Here is an 11,772-nt window from a genome sequence, read left to right on the forward strand (position 1 = left end):
ATTACATTTAATTTTTGTTTTCCAAACATTTAAAGAGTTAGCATGGTGGATCGCTCCCTGAGGATCAATCAGGCTATTTATATAGGATGATTACTTTAAACTGGAAAGTTCTCTGTATGTCCAGGGAACTCTGCCAATCATAATATTTAGAGAGAAAATGAGATAATAATACTCACTGTCTCATTTCCTGTTTTAACTTCAAACTCCCAGGGGCTTTTTCTTACGCTATCTTTGTTAGACACCTAGTGCAATAGGGCCTGACTTCCATTTGATTTAAACATTTCCATGATGAAAATAATTATTAACATAATAAAAAAAAATAATGAGATAAGTCACTATATTAACATACTTCACATAGTGGTTTCTGCTTTTGTTTATAGAGACACTGCTTTGGAACCACTGCCCTCCTCTCTGCTATCTTTTGTTGTCTCTTAGCTCCACATCAGCTTTCTCCATCGCTTGTAGCACTAAAGTGGTATTCCTTAAGATTTAAACATCTGAGCCGAGCAAGGAGCTCTGTAAGGGAGTTTGTTCTGCTCTCACATAGGTGTCTATCTCACCGTGTTCTTCACCTTGTCTTCGTTGAAACAAAGGCCATGTTTTCAGTGTTCTGTTTACCCACTTGTGTCAAAACACAAGCTGAAGTATCTGGGAAATTCTGGCAACTAATGTTAATCACAGCCTTCCAACTCAGCTGTATGAGAGCTCTTAGAAACTAACACAAGGTCAAAGCATTTAGCGTAGAACCAGACTCTACTGAAACAAGGAAGGTCTCTGCAGCAGTGTCTCAATAGCAATTGGTGCTGGAGGTTGATGCCTTGGCACTTCAGTTCCTGTTTCAAGTCTGATATTTCACTGAAACAGAGCAGGAGGGAAATATTCCCCTCTACTAGTCTTCAATAGAAGACAACATGATAGAAGTGTTCCTGACTCTGGTCAAATTTAGCAGTAGCATAATAGAAGAACCGAAGATCAAGATTAGGAGAAACTAATGTTGAACACAGCAATGCTCTTTATGCTATAACATTCTTGAAGCATGAAACGAGAAAGTAATGGGCTGCTTTTCACCTTTATGGCATCTATGGTGAATAAACACTGTGACCATTTGTCTTTTTCTAAAGGCTTAGAGGACAGTGGATGGGGGAGAACTAACACCTCCATCCTATCAAATGAAAGTAGAATGGCAAAAGAAACAAGATCCAGAGCAGTCTTCGGTAGAAAGAGAATTAATAACAAAAGGTTTTCTGCAGAAAATATTCTTGCAACATTGTAACAACAACACAGGAAATTTCAATGTGAGCTCTTAGGAAACCTGTAAATTCAAACTGATTTTGCTTATACATGCTCACATTGTCATATCACTGCAACTGACTAATAATCCCCTACAATGGAAGAAGGCTGAGAGGCAATGGGCAAGGGTGATGTGCCCATGAAGCTCAGGAAATAATGTAGGGTGTGGCTGACCACAACCACTGCAAAGAAACTGACTTTATCTCAACACACAGGGGACCAAGAGTGGCCTTTTTTTCAGTCAGCGATGTTGATTGGCTGGATGAGCTGACTATATCACAATTGAGTGGGTCAGCTGGTGGTATAAATGTTTTAATGGACTCATTAAAAGAGTGTGAATGTATCCCTCAGGCACACCAACATGGGGGGAGTGTATATGCAGCTAAGCCTAACAGAGTATAAATACTAAACAACAGGCAAAAGAAGATAGATACCAAAATGCTTGTATACAAGTAGTCTGTTCAGGATTCCTTGTGATACTTTTGAGGACAAGGCACATTACCTATCAAGTCCTACTCATATATCCAGGTCTCTTCTTCATTTGCTTACCATGTACTGGGTTTAGATGTGCCTTTTTCTACACTGTAGGAGCGGGCATCAATCGGTCTCTTGTCACAGATCTGTGAATTACCAAGATTTCTCTCCCAACCTGAGTGTCCTGAGAAGCAGCACAGAGATGTGTGCTAGGGCATTGATAACCTGTTAGATCATGCTCGTGGCCTTTCTCCTGCTCTTCCCCCCCCCGCCCCCCCAGGTGCTTCCACACTAATGCATTTGCATTTATTTCTCATTCATATCAGTCTTATAATTTCTGTTAAGATTCTCTGTATAGCCAATGCTTTTGTAGCAGTTCTGCAGACGATGACATTCTTGTTTTCCAGTGCATGGTGTAGACAGCACGGTGAAATATTTGACTGTCATTATGTGTATTTTGTGGCCTGCTTTATCTCCATAGGATGCTGAAATGGCTCTTCTGGCTCTCCTAGTTGAATTGCATTGTTCATAATAAAGTGAAGGAGTCTATAAGGAAAGTACCATGGATATCATGATCTAAACTTTCACAGTAAATTTACCATCAGAGCTAAATTGCTGTTGCTATTTAGTTTTGGTTTGTTTGGGTTTTTTCTTTAACTATAATTTCAGCCGGAATTTGTTTTGCTTTTGGAAGGTAATGCAATTCAGAAAATAAGTTATCGCAAAAACTGAACAAGGCAGAAGAAATGAGGGCTTATATTTAGCCAATGATTTATTAACTTTTCCTAGATCTGTAAAAGCAGATGTCAAATATATATTATACATATAAAAGCAATACATCTACATATGTATATATAAAAGCAGATATCAATTATATAGAATGTCAATTCAACAGATGTCAAATAGATAGAACAACTGCTTCTAGGGAGCACTGAAGTAAAACAAAATGAATCTCTGAGTTTCAGTGACACTTCTCAATCTTTGCTTAAGGCACTTCCATCAGCTTCACTAGTTTACATTAAACTGTTCTTCGTAAGATTATCATTATTATTTATGCCTTGAGACATATTCAAGGAAGTTTTTACTACTGTATGAGATTCTGTATCCCTGTAAAAGTTCAATAGACAGTTCCAATAGTTTAGAAATATATGTGCTACCTAAAATGTATTTATACTTTGATAAGTAATGCTGGTTTTGACAGTGCCAAATTTCTTATGTGCAAAGGCCTTTACAGACAGTTGGAAGTAACAAATATTTTGAGGAAAAGTGGGGAAAGAGACACCTAAAAGCTTTCTTTATTACCCTTTATGCTTTCTTTTCTTGAAATCATTTTGCTATTTTTTACCACTTGCTTTAGGCAAAGATGAAAATAAGAGGAATCTGTAGAAAAATCAGAACATGTAGCCAAAAAGATACTGTTTATCACTCTGCTTCTCAGCCTAGGGATTATATTTGATACAGTCATTGCTCTTTACCTTTAGACAAACAGTTTTTTTATTCAACAACAAATCAACTTTGGTGCATTCTTGTTTTCTTTAGTTATAGTTTACTAATGCAAACACTTTTAAAGTAATTCCTTGAGAATCTTTAAGTCTAGACTAATTGTCTATGAACATATATGAACAGCTATCTGTAGAGAACATTTTGAAATTAGAAACCGAATTTTCTGTTATCTAGCTATTAGTAGAAACATTACATCTAACCAAAATACAGAATTTCTTGAACTGGTCTTCTGCAAAGAGAGATAGTTTCTGCATACAGACACCTTTGATCTATCATGTGTCTGATTTATTAGAGTTCCTGATACAATTTAAAAAAATAAAGAAGCTTATGGATCCACTATCCTTTTTCACATCAACAATGCACAAAGCAAAGTAATAATTTTGTGTTATTTTTATGCATTGATGAAATATCTATTATTTCTGATGAATATTTCAGTAAAATGGAAAATCTTCCTGTTACTCTTTTTAGAAAAATATATAAAAGAAGTGTTAAAAATAGAAGGTATTCATCATGCCATTTCAATATTCGGCTGTTATTTTCTTTTCTACCTCCTGGATGATTTGAGCATTGGATCCGATCCCGTGCTTGTTGAAATCAATAGGAGCCTTTTTATTGACTTAAATAGAGCAGAAGCAGGCTTGTGGTAGGCAAAGTGGCTCGAGTAGTTAAGAAAAATAGCTTTGTATATCCCCAGCAGAATAAACTCCACTTTGGAATGGAGTTTCAGTGCTCAGTGACTAGACTATTTTATTAAAAATGTGTCTTTTGCCAAAAACAGTTCAGTTATAACAATAACCAGGACCATACTTGGCTTTCCTAAATGTGTGCAAGGAGACTGTTTATAATTTTTACCTTGTTTGGTTTTGTTTTCTTTACTCAGTGTTTGTAGACTTGGCAAGAACTCAAGGGTTTGTTTAGTTTTCCATTAGATTCCCAAAAGGCCATGCTCTTTCCTCGTTCAAGGCAGGACCATTACTCCACTACCACTGCTGTCTCGTATGTGTAATTTGCTGACCTCACTCTCTGGAAATGTCTTCTGTCTGACCCTAATGTAATCCTGAAACTTTTGTCTAATTAGACCAGGCGGAGAGATCAGTGCTACTCAGTGGGAGGATTACATAGGCTGAATATAATGTTCACTGTGAAATTAATCGCAGTGATGACATAATTGCCACAAAACCCCTATCACTGGGAATTAGCATCAGGATTTTTCTATGTTGTTTTGGCAACTGAAGCAAATTGAATGTGAATTGTTGTTCTTTATTTTCACTGTCCTGGTTATTTTTCTTGATATGTTACCAAAATGGTAAGTAGAACCTCAACAGCCAATTCAATTCTAGATTCTAAACTTTGTGGCAAATCTGATAAAAATGTGGGTTGCCTACATGCAAATGGAGGCATGCCCACTGTGATTCTCTGCCCTCAGCTGGCTACACAGCAATATACCGCCTGAGGCCCAGACCTATGGTAGCTAGATCAGAATATTTCAATACTCAAGGGCACCGCTACCCTGAGAATTGCCGTGAAGCATAAACATGGTTTTGATCTTGAAGCTTGATGGATCCTTTGTGTCAGGGCCCTGAGGGCACTAACAGGCTTTACTGGTGCTGACCACCTGCCCCTGCGATTTCTCCCCACACCTCTCCATGTGTCCAGGAGCCCCATTTCAACTCAGTTTGGCAGCCTTAATCCCTTCCTGAGCTATGCTGTAGGTGTGCCTGCCTCCTGGCCTGTTTCCCAGATGGATGCCTTGTGCCTGTGTAGAAGTCTTGCTAGTGGACCCACCTCCTGCTGCTCCTTACTTGTCCCCGTAGAGGGACCCTGGACCTGGCTCACCACTGGATGTTTCTGGGGCTGTTGATGGTCCCTGTCATCAGTGCACTGCTTGGGTTCTGCAGGCCTGCACTTGGGTCAGTGAGGGCATTGCCTACCATGGGTTCACCCCTGGCTTGTTGACCTTTGTGGAGTAAGACCGTTCTTGCTGCTGTCTAATATCTGGAATGTGCACCTAAATGCATGTGAGATGCTCACCTCAGTATTCTGGATTTGATTTCCTACTTCAGAATTATTTGTACATGAAGAAATCATTGAATAAAATATAAATGCAATCCTGGAAGCAGGGGCTGATATTCAGCGGTAGTTCATTCCAAGTGACTGCTCTAACTCTTAAGTTTACAACATACTCTTCCATTTGTCATCTTATTTCTTGATTATTTTTTTTTTTTTCAATGACTTTTAATTCTTTCTGCATATCACCAGAGCTTCAGCTGAAAAGGCTTCTAAGTAAATAAGCCTTAGTTTCCTGGTTATGGCTTTAAAGACTGTACTTTTAAATTCCTTTAGTCTGTGAAAAAAAACTTCTAGTCCTTGAGCTGTTGCTACTTGCTATTTTATGTGTGACATGCACCAACTCTCTTTCTATCAAAAGAGAAAGTCCTGTTTATTTCTTTGATAGGAAAAAAAATGTTTAATGTTGGAAGAAGGTTCAGAGCTGAATATTCCAAATAGAAGAGGGCACCAGCCACTTCAGACTCTGGAAGGATGCAGGGTCAGTGTTTTCTCCTGGCCTGCTGCAGGCAGATTCAGGCAGAACATATTTGACTTTAGACTGACCTCTGCTTATTCTGCTGATTGTTTTGGATTGCCTTTGGGCATTATGGGCGGATTCTTGGGGCTAAATCAGAGCTTGGTTTTCCATGTTTGACATTTGATTCCAGACTTTGATACTGCTGAGGTTTTGGTGGTGTTGTTGTTCTTTTAAATCTCCTGTAGCCTGGAAAGATTTTAAAATTCAAAATTTAATGAATATAATCTGTGACTAATGGCAAAGCTACTTTGCTACTATTGCAATCAGAGTTTTAAAAAAAAATTACATGTCAAAGGCTGCAAGCTCCCAAAAGCTAAAGAGTTTGGGGAAAACATGTAACATAAGCAGCTGAGAACACAAAAAGACTAGAAGTCTTGTCCAGTTCTAATGAATGTAATTATCAAAAAAGCACTCATGCAGCATGTTGGTGCTTGGGATAAAAAGCTTTCTAATGGACTTGCAATTATCTGCAGAACAAATCTGGCCACTGAGGAGTGATCATTGCAATGTTGATTACATGTATTTTAATATTTAATTAATTATACTAAATACTAACCATCCTGTAGAATTAAAAAGCTTCTGCCTAAGTTGAAATAAAGAGCAAAGAAGTACTGAAAGTTTTGGCAGCATGTATGCTTTGAGGTCTTTCTTTGTGCTAATAAATAGTTCAGTTGGACAAAGTGGAATTGCTCCAAAAAAAACCCAAACGCAAATGATGAGTAGAAGTAACACTCGTTTCTAAAGGAGAGACAAAAAAAGGAAACCAGCTTTCAGGCCTACAAATCCCTCTTCGGGTAAGAAACAGAATTAGCTAATTCATTAATTCCTGTTTAGAGAGGAAAGAAAATTGAACGATTCCTACAGTATTCACTAAGGCTGAATCCATGTATCTGGTGTCCTTGTTGAGCATTGAGGATACAACTTAGCTACAGGTTGGCTACTTATTTTTGGGAAAGTTAAGAATTTCTTATTTTCAAAACATTAATTTTTCAGCCTGATGCAAAATGGAGGAAATGTTGATATCAGAAATATTTTTCCAAACAGGAAATCTTTTTTCCTGTCCAACTTTCCTACTAGGATCAAACACTAACTCACATAATTCTGTAAATCCCAAATTCTTCTTAACCTCAGCCAAGTATCCATTCAGGAAATGGCAGTAAATATATCAAAGGCCCCAATGAAGCAATGTTTTCAACAACTTGGGAGGGAGCAAATCAGTTTATTTAAACTAAAAACAAAGTAGCTTTCAAAATTAAAGATACTTCATGTTAATGACTTATCTATGGTGGGTTTTCATTTCCTAAATTATTTTTTTAACAATTTCATTATTAATTGCAGTGCGCCTCAGTTTGCTCATAACTAACATGGATTAAAGCTCTCATGTTAGGAGCCCTATATTTATGTTGTCTACAAAACCAATTCTAACAAGTTGTTGTGTTGCATAGCTACAAGGTATTAAGCAAATACACTGTTGGAGGAAATTGCTCACCTCATTGTGTATTTTACTTTTCCTTGAAGGAAGATATGAACTGAAAAAAAAGAAAAAAAAAAAAGAAAATACTTTGTAATGTTTATTTCAGGAGCTCATTTATGCTTCCTGCTAAGAAAATGACATTCCCAAGAGGCATTTGTCTATGGTTTATGAAACTTTAAAACATTTCAAAACTTGTTACTTGAGGTTTAATATTTTTCTGCTAAGTTCTTAGGAATATGTTTGTACTAGGTTTCTTTGTTATTAAAAAGAAAAAAAACAGTAACAATTTTGTATTCCTAATTTCTCTTTTGGGAGGGTTAATTAGAAGGGACAGGCTTGTGCAAACTGTTGAATGATGTATGCTTCAAAGACCATAATGTCTTCACCCACTATTGACGTCTAAATTGAGTCAGAAAATCATTAAGAACCTCAAGATACTCTGCTCCTGACAGGAATGAATGTACTGTTGTTGCAGATCTCTTTTAATGGTAGTTAAATACTTCTACTCTCTGGCATGAACTTTTAACTTTTCAAAATTTCGTAGTAAATATCATTAATGTAGTTTTTTAGTTTGGTGGGTTGGTTTGGGGTTTTTTTTTTTGTTTGTTGGTTGTTTTTTGGTTTTGTTTTTCTGTTTAGAATGTTTATTTGCATATGAGCCTGGCCCTCATCCTGTACAGACCTGTCCATGTACTGCCCGTGGTATATTCTCATATTTGTGATAACTTTGGCTGTATTACTCCCAGAATATGAAGCCTTCTACAGTACTGTGCTCTGTGGGACATGATGCATGTGGGCCAGAATTGCTTCACAGGCAAATAGAGGCATAGCCGGAGGGGACACAAACCAACAACTTCAAATCCCAGTTGCAAAGCCACATGGGAGCTGTCAGAGTAGGACCTAATTTAAGGTAGTGTTTTGTTTATCTAAGGGTAAGGACTGTTAAATGGGGACTACATCAATCATCAGTTACAACATCTTTAGTGCAGAAATTACAAGCTGCCTCTTTTTCATCAAGGGTTACGGATGCCTTTCCAGTCAGCTAGCTGAATGGCCTTCTTGGTAGTTAAAATGTGGTCATACTTTTTGCCTGCTAGCACAAACTAAAATAACAGGAAAACATTGAAAAGTATTTGTAAAGATATTTCTTATAATTTTGTGATAAAGCATTAAATTCACTCTCTTCCTGGTACGTGTCTTGCTGCAAGTAGAGTACCTGTCAGTAGGAATAAGTGCTCTGAGGACATAACAGTGTTCAAAAAGGGAGGTCAAATCCTCCTACTATCAGTGGCTAAAATGACACTGCAAACTTGTTAAGACTTACTTACCAGTAATTCTGGCTTTTATAAGGTCTGATCCCAGCAGTCCTAACAGAAATAGGACTTCTAATTCTCATATAAAAAAAATATTGGAATTAGGGCCAGAGCTTATTTCTACACAAATACCAATAAGACTGTCCTTTTGGAAAATATTTCTTTTTCACAAAGAGTTAGAAAACCTCAAAAAGTTGAGTACTAAGCAAATTTGTACTGCATGGGCATGGGATGAGGCATGCATCTTCTAATCTGATCTGAAAAAAACATAATTTAGGGATAAAAATTGTTTTGGAAGAATAGTGCATTTTGTACAATAGAGTCTTCCTCCCTTAGATTCATAGTATATTTCAGGTAGGAAGAGACCTCAGTAGGTTGTCTAGGTCTCTCTTGCTCTGCTGGAATACACTACATTTCTTCCTGCGTGCCCTAAACACAAGTGTGATTTCTGGCCCTCAAAATCTGTTTTCCTCAGTTCCCTAATTATACTAAGATCTTTCCTTTGTCCCTTCCAACACTGCATTACTAATGAGACAGGCGTTCATCCCATAGCTTTATCTTTTGTTCTCCATGTAACTTAGTAATGTTGCTGCTATTTCCCCTGCTTTTAGTTGGCCTGCTGGCTGCTATATGCTGCATTTGCTCGTCGGAATTCCATAAAACTGATTTGACTTGCAGGTTGTGAGTCAATTCAAGCAACCTGGATCAGAGGTCTTTGCTTCCTTCATTGGCTTTATTAAATACCTGTCTGCCAGTTGTAAAATCTTTTAAGGTCTGTGATCTCCACCCTTTTGATAAGCTCCCTTGAAATTGTCCAGAGTTTTAAAACTTATTTAGGGTATGAGAAGCTGATGTATAGACAGTTAAATTGCTAATACTTGTTTCATTAAGAAATCAAAGTAAAGACAATTGTATTTGCTCGATTATTACATGTATATAGATAGAGGAAACTAGAAGTAGGGTTTTTTTTTACTTCCTTTTTTTACTTCTTTGTAGTATTTTTGTATCTTCCACTGATTTACATTTTTCTCTCTAGAACTAATATGTGTGTATATATGTATTTATACATATTTATGCCTATGAATATTGATTTTGGTTGCTTGGCTACTGATCTCTAATAGAGCTGTATTAGCTTAGTTCTGATTAACTCACTTTTGCAGCAAATTGCTAATCTTCTATAATTCTGAGCACAAGGTAGTCAAGGGAAGGTCAATGTAGCCAAGAAACTTAAGTGAACCTAACACCATATTCAGAGGTGTTTAATAACTTTAAACCACCTCTAGACTCAGTACTTGAAGTAGTCATGTTAGAGATGTAAGCTTCCTAGCCTGGACATCAGGAGAGCAGAGTTTGGCCTCTTCAGGGATCTGCTTGGCAGAGTACCGTGGGATAAAGCCCTGACGGGAAGAGGGGCCCAAGAAAGCTGGCTAATATTCAAGGACCGCCTCCGCCAAGCTCAGGAATGATGCATTCCAATGAAGAGGAAGTCAGGAAAAACACCATGAGGCCTGCATGCATGAACAAGGAGCTCCTGGACAATCTCAAACAGAAAAAGCAAGCCTACAGAAGGTAGAAGCAAGGACAACTAGCCTGGGAGGAATACCAGAAATTGTCCGAGCAGCCAGGGATCAGGTTAGGAGGTAAAGCTCAGATAGAATTAAATCTGTCCAGGGACATCAAGGGCAACAAGAAAAGCTTCTATCAGTATGTTGGTGACAAAAGAAAGACTAAGGAAAATGTGAATACTCTCAGGAAGGAAATGGGAGACCTGGTCACCTGGGACATGGACAAGGTTGAAGTACTCAATGAATTTTTTGCCTCAGTCTTTACTGGAGAGGGCTCTAGCCACACCACCCAAGTCACAGAAGGCAAAAGCAGGGACCGGGAGAATAAGGAACTGCCCACTGTATGAGAAAACCAGGTTCAAAACCACCTAAGGAACCTGAGGGTGCACAAATCCATTGGAGCTGGTGAGATACACATGCGTCTCCTGAGGGAACTGGTGGGTGAAGTTCACAAGCCACTATCCATCATATTTGAGAAGTTGTGGCAGTCTGGCAAAGTTCCCACCTACTGGAAAAGGGGAAACACAACACCCACTTTTAAAAAAGGGGAAAAAAGACAACCAGAGCAACTACAGATCCGTCAGTCTCACCTCTGTGCCCAGCACGGTCATGGAACAAATTTTCCTGGAAACTCTGCTAAGGCACATGGAAAATAAGGAGGTGATTAGTGACAGCCAACATGGCTTCACTAAGGGCAAATTGTGCCTGACAAATTTGGCGACCTTCTGCAACAGGGTTACAGTGTTGGTGGATAAGGGAAGAGCAACTGTGATCATTTACCTGGACTTGTGCAAAGTATTTGACACTGTCCCGCACAAAATCCTTGCCTCTAAATTGGAGAGACATGGATTTCACTGATGGAGCACTCAGTGGTTAAGGAATTGGCTAGATAGCTGCACTCAAAGAGTTGCAGTCAATGGCTTGGTGCCCAAATGATGAGCAGTGGTGAGTGGTGTTCCTCAGGGGTTGGTATTGGGACCGGCGCTGTTTAACACCTTTGTTGGCAACATGGACAGTGGGATGGAGTGCACCCTCAGCAAGTTTGCAGACATCAAGCTGTGTGGGGCAGTCAACACACTGGAGGGAAGGGAAGCCATCCAGAGAGACTTGGACAAGCTTGAGAAGCAGACCTGTGCAAACATCATGAAGTTCAAGAAGGCCAAGTGCAAGGTCCCACACATGGGTCAGGGCAATCCCAAGCACAAATACAGGCTGGGCAGAGAATGGATTGAGATAAGTCCTGAGGAGAAGGACTTGGGGGTATTGGTTGATGAGAACCTCAACACGGGCCAGCAATGTGTGCTTGTAGCACGGAAAGCCAACTGCACCCTGGGCTCCAACAAAAAAGGCGTGGCCAGCAGGTAGAGGGAGGTGATTCTGTCCCTCTACTCTGCTCTTGTGAGATCCTTCCCAGAATATTGCGTCCAGCTCTGGGGGCCCCAACATAAGAAGGACATGTATCTGTTGGAACAAGTCCAGACCAGGGCCATGAAGATGACCAGAGGCTGGAACACCTTCCCTATGAAGACAGGCTGAGGCAGTTGGGCTTGTTTAGCTTGGGGGAAA

The sequence above is a fragment of the Charadrius vociferus genome, unplaced genomic scaffold (genome assembly GCF_000708025.1).
Source record: "Charadrius vociferus isolate BGI_N301 unplaced genomic scaffold, ASM70802v2 scaffold65, whole genome shotgun sequence".
Classification (NCBI taxonomy): domain Eukaryota; kingdom Metazoa; phylum Chordata; class Aves; order Charadriiformes; family Charadriidae; genus Charadrius; species Charadrius vociferus.